An 8612-nucleotide genomic window follows, 5' to 3' on the forward strand; every position below is an offset into this window, starting at 1 on the left:
AGTGTATTGCAATATTGAGTTTACTGGTGAAATTGCCTCCTTTACTGAGCTATCCATCCAAGTGTATAAAAGAGCTCTCGTTCTGAAAAGCAGCATTCTCATAAAATTATATCAGTTGCTTCTCTTTTTACCTGTACTGAGTGCTGTTAATTTAAGATCAGTTTCTTATCCTATTTCATTAATTCATCTGCTGCTTGAAAGAAATTAATATTCTGTCTGGAGTCACAATCCCCTTCTGTTACGAACTCCCTCTTAGGAGGAAGCCATAACGAGGTTCTTTTATTTTAATCTCAAATCCAGTGACAAAGCACGATCAGTGATTGAGGAAAAACCAGAAAGACACATAGGCAAAAATTTCACAATATTTATTGCACAGTAAATGCACAAACACTGATGGCTCTAGTAACAAATTGATAGAATTACGAAATACCATCAAATAAGTCCAAAGAGTCATATAACTAAGCTAAGCCTACTCATAGTGAAGAAACCAAATCTTAATCTTAATAAAGGACCCAAAAATTACCCACCACGCTAACCTATTGCTAAATAGAAAGGAAAAGTGGAAGGACATATAAAAAGAAATAATAATCCTACTAAAATATAAAAATCTAAACCTTATGTGTCCTATACACTCTGACACTCAGTCTCACATTATACCTTGGACAGTTTTCATAACAAATAAATATGCCATGAAACACACACTTGAAGATTATAATTACACCAAGTTTAAGGTGTAGCTGAAGACACAATGTTTTGGTACGTTGACACAGACCAGTATAATGCAGATGAGTCTATATACCGCTCAACAAATACTGCCACAGAAGTCACTCTCATCAGAAGAACTGCACTTCAAAAACAGTTGGTGGATAATAACACTTCAGCCTACAGCTCACGCCAAATATCAGAGAGGATGTTCCTCTTACCTGAGAGAAAGACACCTACTTGCTCAACAAGGCCACTCTGGTGCTGATACTGTGAATAAATCCGCAAAAGATGAAAAGAGGCTCTCGAGCCCAGATGTACACAACTGCCAGCACGTCAAAGATTAAGCCAGTAGGTCCTCAAATCACAGTTGCGTCGTACTCACATGTAGCTCCATATACATAACTGCCTTTTACATTAAGAAGCAGCTCAATACCAGCAATTGTTGTTCTCCGAGAACAAGCGGAAATCTTCACAATGGGAAGAGATGTATATATAATCACAGCAGCAGACAGATCAGCAGCTCCAGAGTCTTCAGCGGCCTTGAACTAGACTCCCGAGAATGCTAGAGGAGAGCCACAAGTCACCTCCTTACAACACTCCCAGTCACCATAAAGAAAAATAAACAGAGTTACAAATTTGGCAAGGAAGCAAAACACTGAGGAAGGCCGACCCAAACTGCACTCAATAGATGGCGCCACAAAAACTTAAGCTTTTCAACCAAGCAAGTTGGCTATATTTAACCAAAAATATAAATTAACATAAAACCAACAGCAAAATTCTAACTTAACTTAGTTTTACAATTGCAAACAATAGAAAAGTTAAAGCCATCAGTGCAAAGGCAAAACAAAGAAAATTTACTTTAAAATTTACGTTACTGCCTGACACCTTCATTGATGATTATGCCCAAGTATAAAGAAAATGGGATTAGCAAGAAAAAAAAGGCATCTCAGTCCAACCTTTCTACAGCTGCAAATTGCCATATTGCAAAACTTGTGACATTCAGGACATGTTTGTTAACTTCAGAGCTGTCTTTGTAGTGTATGAGGTCAGCCAATCTTAGTCTCTTTCCAAACTCATCTTGCAGGTGGAAGGTCATCCCAACCTCTCTGGACTTCATAAGGAGCAAAGAGTCCAACATAAATTTGTTAAATTTGTGATTTGACAAGTATCACAAACCATGAAGGGATTCTCATTTATTTGTCCCTAATGTTTGGAAATTGACAGCTTTTACTCTTGGTAATCTTTGATTGTTTGGCAGATGCTGCTTTAGAATGGCAAAACAAGCTTTTGTAGTTTTTATGAACGTGTTTGCCGTGTTTGAAAGATGCGGATGTAGTTCCAGCCTCAGTGCATGAAAGAAAAGGATTTGTCCTTTATAGTGAGTCCAGATTTGACATTGTCTTTCTGCATGGTCTTAGGTCTGTGTAGAATGTAGATGTTAGTTTGTTTCTAATCCAGCCAAGGATGTGAGGATAACTGTGACTGTACCTTTTTTGTTCCTACTGTTGGTACAGACTCCTCTTGTGGAAAATTTCTTAGGCATGTCGTGTACTGACACCATTTTTCTTGGGGAGGGCAAGTTTTTTGGGGGTAGGGGGCGAAAGAGTACTAAAAGGGGGTGCAAAGTATGTTAACTCCCCAATTAGGAAGACATTAATAATTGTTCTGGCGTTCCCTGGTTTGTTGTCTTGTGGGGACTTTTTCCTTAACTGTTTACAAGCGTGAGGGATCTAAACCTCTTAATACTATAATCTTTTGGTGCCTTTAACTTTCCAGCTTCTTCAGTCTGAATAATGTTCAAAGTGTGTTCACAGCAGACATTTTCAAGGTATTTCTCTGTATAGACATTATTTTTGTTGCTTTCGTCAAGAAATTGTATCCTTTCACCTTTCAACTTTCCTCAGCCACTGCCAACGAAACTTATTGTTTCCCTGTTAATGGAGATGATTAAGAGATCATTAAAATTGTACTATCAACTTGCCAACTGTGTTTCAGCCTCCCTTTGCCAGAGTTTGAAGGCTTGTAGTCTTGTTTACCAGCCTTTCATGTATTAGTTCAGCCACCTGGTCTCACTTCTCTTAACCTTTTGGTTAAACTGTAATGGTTCTGCCCTTTGCACACTACTGCCTTTTGGCAGTTTACAGTGACCACTTTATGATGCTGGATGCTGAATTTTCTGGCATGTCTTCAGAGCTACTTTTGGCAGTTTTTGTACCCAATTTTTAGTCTTACTTTTAGTATACAACAAATGCCATAATATCTTCTTGGCTGTTTCTCCACGGTTTCCATATTTTCCATAATCCATTTTTCATGTGGGGAACAATTTGGCCTAATTGGCTCGGATACTTTAATTCCATCAGTAGTCTGTCTATTCACAGGGACACATGACTTTTGCAGATTCTGTTAGTGTAGACAAAGATGGCTGAATCATTTCAAGCTTACACCCAACATTTTGTAGGCAAACTGTATCTTGCAAATTAAGCTTACACCCAACATTTTGTTGGCAAGTTTTAAGTAGACAAATTAGGATGACACCCAACATTTTGTAAGAAGAAACTGTATCTTGAATAAAGGCTTATAACCCACCATTTTGTACGCAAAATGTATCTTGCAAATTATCTTTGGTGTGGCTTTGGGGGTGGAGAGTCCTGAAATCTCTTGAAATTCCAGACAGTTTACAGAAAAACATTTTGTAGGCAAACACCATTGTATGGCAAATGGCTAAAGGCTCATACGAAAGTGTGTCCTTGTAGAGAAACAGAAATACAAACATGCTTATAATATCATTGATTTTTAAGAAAGTGCATTATTTGCAAAGTTGCAATCATAATCATTTTGTATGATGTATCTAAGTAAAGATGAAACCCACTGTACAAGAAATGATTGCAATATTAAGTTTACAATTACAAAGATGAAAGTATGAAGAATAATAAAACATCCACAACATGGATCTCGAAGTCTCAACAGGCAAAATGCAATTGTGTTGATGCACCCAATAATTTTGTCAGCAACCTTGTGTTTGACTACGTTAACTTACAACCAACATTGTTAGGAAAATGTATCATTTCAAATTCTGTCTTACATGTCACCATTTTGATATGTATTAGGTAACATTCTTATTTTATGATTATTACCCAATGTGATATCTAGGCAAACTGAATCTTGCTCTAAGTTTACATCATCTTTTAAGGCAAACTATCTTGCAAATTAGTCCTTATACCCAACATTTTGTGGAAACTGCGAGATGCATTGGGAAAATTGCCTTACACCCAACATTTTATCCAAACTTCTTAATGTATTAATTTACATAATCCAACATTTTGAAATGAAAAGATCTTTCAAATTTCAAGAACACGTCCAAATCCATTTATTACACATGAAAAGGTCTTGCAAATTAAGACTCACTTAAACAAATTGGGCAAACGACATTGCAAATTAAGTGAACGCATCTTTCATGATAGGCAGAACGGATATCTTGCAATGGAAGGATATCAGCACCCAATGGAAAAAATGGCATTGTATCTGCAAATTAAGTGACAGGCATCTTGTTCAGTAAACTAGCAAATTGATTACACGCAAATATTTCAGGCAAACTTTCCATCTATGATAAATAAATTAGTGATGACATCAACATTTTGATGAAACTCCATTTCAACAAAAAATGCTTACACCCACCATGTTGATAGATGCTGAGACGTAAAATTAGAGTTCAGGCATCTTTCTTCTTTCATTGAACAAATCGGTAATGATATGGGCGGAAATTACACTTACACTAAAACATTTTGTAGGCAAACATATAGGCATGCTTAGAGTGAGGAAACATTTATATAAGATAAACAAATAATTGATAGTTATAGAGCGAGAGACATTTTCGGCATAAAAGAAATTGAATGACACAAGTGGTAGGATTTTTTTGTTTTGACTGTGAGGTAAGCTCGAAAGAATGGGACAAATATTGTAAAGAACAGGTGACATTAAAGAAATGAGAAACATTTTTCTCCAATAAACGGACAACCGATATCATGAAATAGTGTTTGAAGGAAAATGATGGTTGAGAGATCGTCTTGATGGCTTTGCTTGAGCAGTGCTATCGGGCATCCGTCTCCTGCATTAACAGAGGCATTGTGACTTGTTTAGTTGGTACCTTTTGACTGATAATCTTAAGAACGATCTTAAAAGCTATATTGTTACAGAAAATTTGTATTTGATTGGGACACATCAAATTAATGGATTTAAACTGAGGTGATGTTGAATCGTGGAAAAACTTTTTCTGAGAGGAGAATTTTTTATTCATTAGGGCATTTGTTTCAAATCTCTAATTAATGTTTGAGGAGAGATATAAGGTCTGTGCACATTTTTTATGCCTCTGACCCAGAAACATTTTATGGGTCAGAGAAACATTTTTTGATTTTTATTATCACATGAATTTTTGTATGATATAACACTTTGACTGATATATATTATATGTGGTCTATAATCTTGATATATTGAATGGGAAATGTTTTTACCTGTTTAGGAGAACATTATATATATATATATCGATAGTGTTTTGAAATATGTTCATGATATATTATTTACATATATTATCCTTTGTATTCAGAAATGAAGTTTAATTTTATATATTGGTATGTAAATATATATTTGCAAATCCTTTCCATATATATATTTTTATGGGAATATAGGCTATATTTGCAAAGGTTTAATTTGAATATTTGACACATCAAAGATATAAAATCGGAAAGCTACAAACGTCCTTAATATCCTCTAAATATTAACGGTTAGGGGAATTAGTCTCTGAAAATATTTTTTTATAGTTGTTTTTATTCATTAATTTAAATATCAATTAAAACATTGCCCTTGGTACAAAAATTTAAAAAGATATTATTTCAGGTAGAGCTAAATTCTTCTACCAAGACATTCCTTTTCTCTGATTATATATATATATATATATATTATTATACATTTAAGTATCTGATTATTATTAGTAGATATATATATGTGTGTGTGTGTAATCTAGTGAAAATTGTGTTAGACTCAAAGTATGTATATGTATGTATATTTTTTGTATATGTATGTATATATATATGTATAGATTTTATGTAATATATATGTATATATATCTGGCATTTAGTGTATATATATACATTTATACAGATGTATGAGTTTATATGTATATAATGAGATATTTATAGGAAATTTTAGATGTATATATATGTATACATATATAGAATATGATATATTCGAATATACGGTATATGAATATTATATATATGATTCCCTTGGGTGTAAGTTATTATCGAGGGTATATAAATATGTATATATAATATGATATTTGTGACGTATATATATATGTATATATATATATGTATATATATATATATATATATATATATGTATATATATATATGTATATATATATATATATATATATATATATATATATATATATATATATATATATATATATTTTTTTTTTTTTTTTTTTTTCATGGATGTTGCCTTGTAATGCGATATATCCTCCCATAATTTGGACATATTTACTTTTTCCCATGTTTATGTAATGATATGATTGTTGAAGTGTCATATTTAGTTTGGCATCAGATCTCAAAAGAACTAATGATTGAATAATTTGATAGCGTAATTTAGAATTGTTACATACAGTTTTAATAGTAACGTAGTTTAGAATCTTTCTGATAAAATTGTAGTATTTGAACACGTGTGTGTGTGTGTGTGTGTGTGTCCAGGAAGGGCTTGTTTCATTTCAATTGTCATCAGTTGAGATAAGAGGAGCGCTTTGTTTTGGGTTAATGATGACAGCTTTTGAAAAACAAATGCCGATTCGTCCTGTTCGGGCTCGAGACGAGTGATTTCACGTTGTTACATGTTTGAGTCACGCCACGCACTTGAGAGAAAAAGAATACGTGTCTTGATCAATTACGCCATAAGCTTGTGCTGATTGCGCCAAAACGTTTTGCTGGGATGACGTAACTTTCTTTCAGAAGCTTCTCCATTGTATCTCGCACCCAAAACGCTTTAATGACGTCACTTCCCTGCTTCTAGAACTTCCCTTTTGTATCTCGCACCCAAAATGCTTTAATGACATCATGTAATTGTTTCTTTGGATGCTGCTAAACATGCAGTTTCAACATGGTTTAATAGAAATTTCTACAAAGAAGGGTTGCAGAGGTGGAAACAGCGCCTTGAAAAGTGTATAGAGTTAGATGGTAGATATGTAGAAAAATGATGTTTGAATTTCCTTAAATAAAGAGTATATTGAATTTTTCCTGAACTTTTTGACTTACCTCGTGTATATATATATATATTATATATATATATATATATATATATATATATATATATATATATATATATATATATATATATATATATATATAATATATATATAATATATATATAATATATATATATATATATATATATATATATATATATATATATATATATATATATGTAAAGGCTCATGAAGGTGACCTTTGAAAAGTTGGGTCAGCTATTCGCAGGGTTCATTTTCACTACACGCAGCAGATAGGAAACTGCTGAAGCAATTTGCATACCACAAGGGTCGAAGAAACCACCTTGGTGACAAGACACGGGCTGGCAAATGCGTTTTCAGCAAAGAACGTTCTAGAAGCTGAACCAGTTACAAAATCCGGTTTTGAAGGATGCATGTCGATAGTGACGCCTTGAAATACAGAGGCGTGTCTTGGCCGAACTTTGACCTCGAATGATGTCATACAAAAGTAGGTTTGTTTCTTGCGTTACATAATGAATATAATGGAGGAACTGTTGTTCGAATCGGACTTGTGAGATCCGATTCATGTGTGTCTGAAGATGTGAGTGATTTTTCACATGGAGACTGTCCCAGAGGACTTGTGGAGTATTTCTGTTCCACTCCATTCCTATTCCTTTTTTTTCTCCCTCTTACAAAGATGAGAGTGGTATGACATTTGAGATGACCTGTTTTTTTTATTGATTGACCTGTTCATGATTTGACAGATGAGTTATTTTCTGTATTCCCTTAGGTATTTGACCCATAACTCATTAACGACGACTGTAAATGAAAAATTGCACAGAATAAATGTTGCTGAGCGTGCCAGATTCTACCCAAAAGTAACTTACTTGACCAATTTTGCTTGATTTTCCCCGAACAACAATTTTTTCAGAGGAGCACAACTTTTCTAAGTATCAAGTTGCGTGAACAATGTCACGCAGGACGCTCTCCCATAGTTCTTCAGATGGCGAAGTGCGGTGTTCCTCTCAACCCATAGTTCCTAAGGCTGCCACGATACGTTGCCCCGACCTGATCGTGGGAAATTTAATTCCGGCCAATTGTATCTTAGGCTGACCCAGGTCATGCCCTAGGGCTTACGGATTAAATACTTCAAACCAGTCACAATGTGTTCTATCGATATGATTCATAGGCCTAGGCTAACACCAGAATCACGCGTTCTTTCTTTCTCGAACCGGCGCGATGGAAAGTCACGACTTGATTTTGTTTCCAAAGGTCGACACCGTGGAAGATTTCAATTCCATACGGACTTGTACATTGGCACAGTCCTTGAGTTCCTACGGAACACCGGGGAATTCACTAAGTGGCTGTACCAGCAAGAACTGTTAGGCAACTTTTCCGTGTTGTGTACTGAATGTAATACCGGAAACTGCCGTTTTGTTAAAGATGGTGTTCACCCAGCCACTGGACACCCAGTGTACATGTGGCAATGTGTGAACTGTTAGTGCAAAAAGAAGGTATCAGTACGGCACGGGTCCTTCTTGAAAACTCTAAAATGTCTCTGCAGGCAATAATTGTGCTTGTGTTTTGCTTTTCAAGAAACTGCCACAATAATGTGTTGCAATCCTTTGTTGCCGCTATTGTCTCACACCACTGT

Source organism: Macrobrachium rosenbergii, unplaced genomic scaffold, assembly GCF_040412425.1.
Source record: "Macrobrachium rosenbergii isolate ZJJX-2024 unplaced genomic scaffold, ASM4041242v1 282, whole genome shotgun sequence".
In the NCBI taxonomy this organism is placed as follows: Eukaryota; Metazoa; Arthropoda; class Malacostraca; order Decapoda; family Palaemonidae; genus Macrobrachium; species Macrobrachium rosenbergii.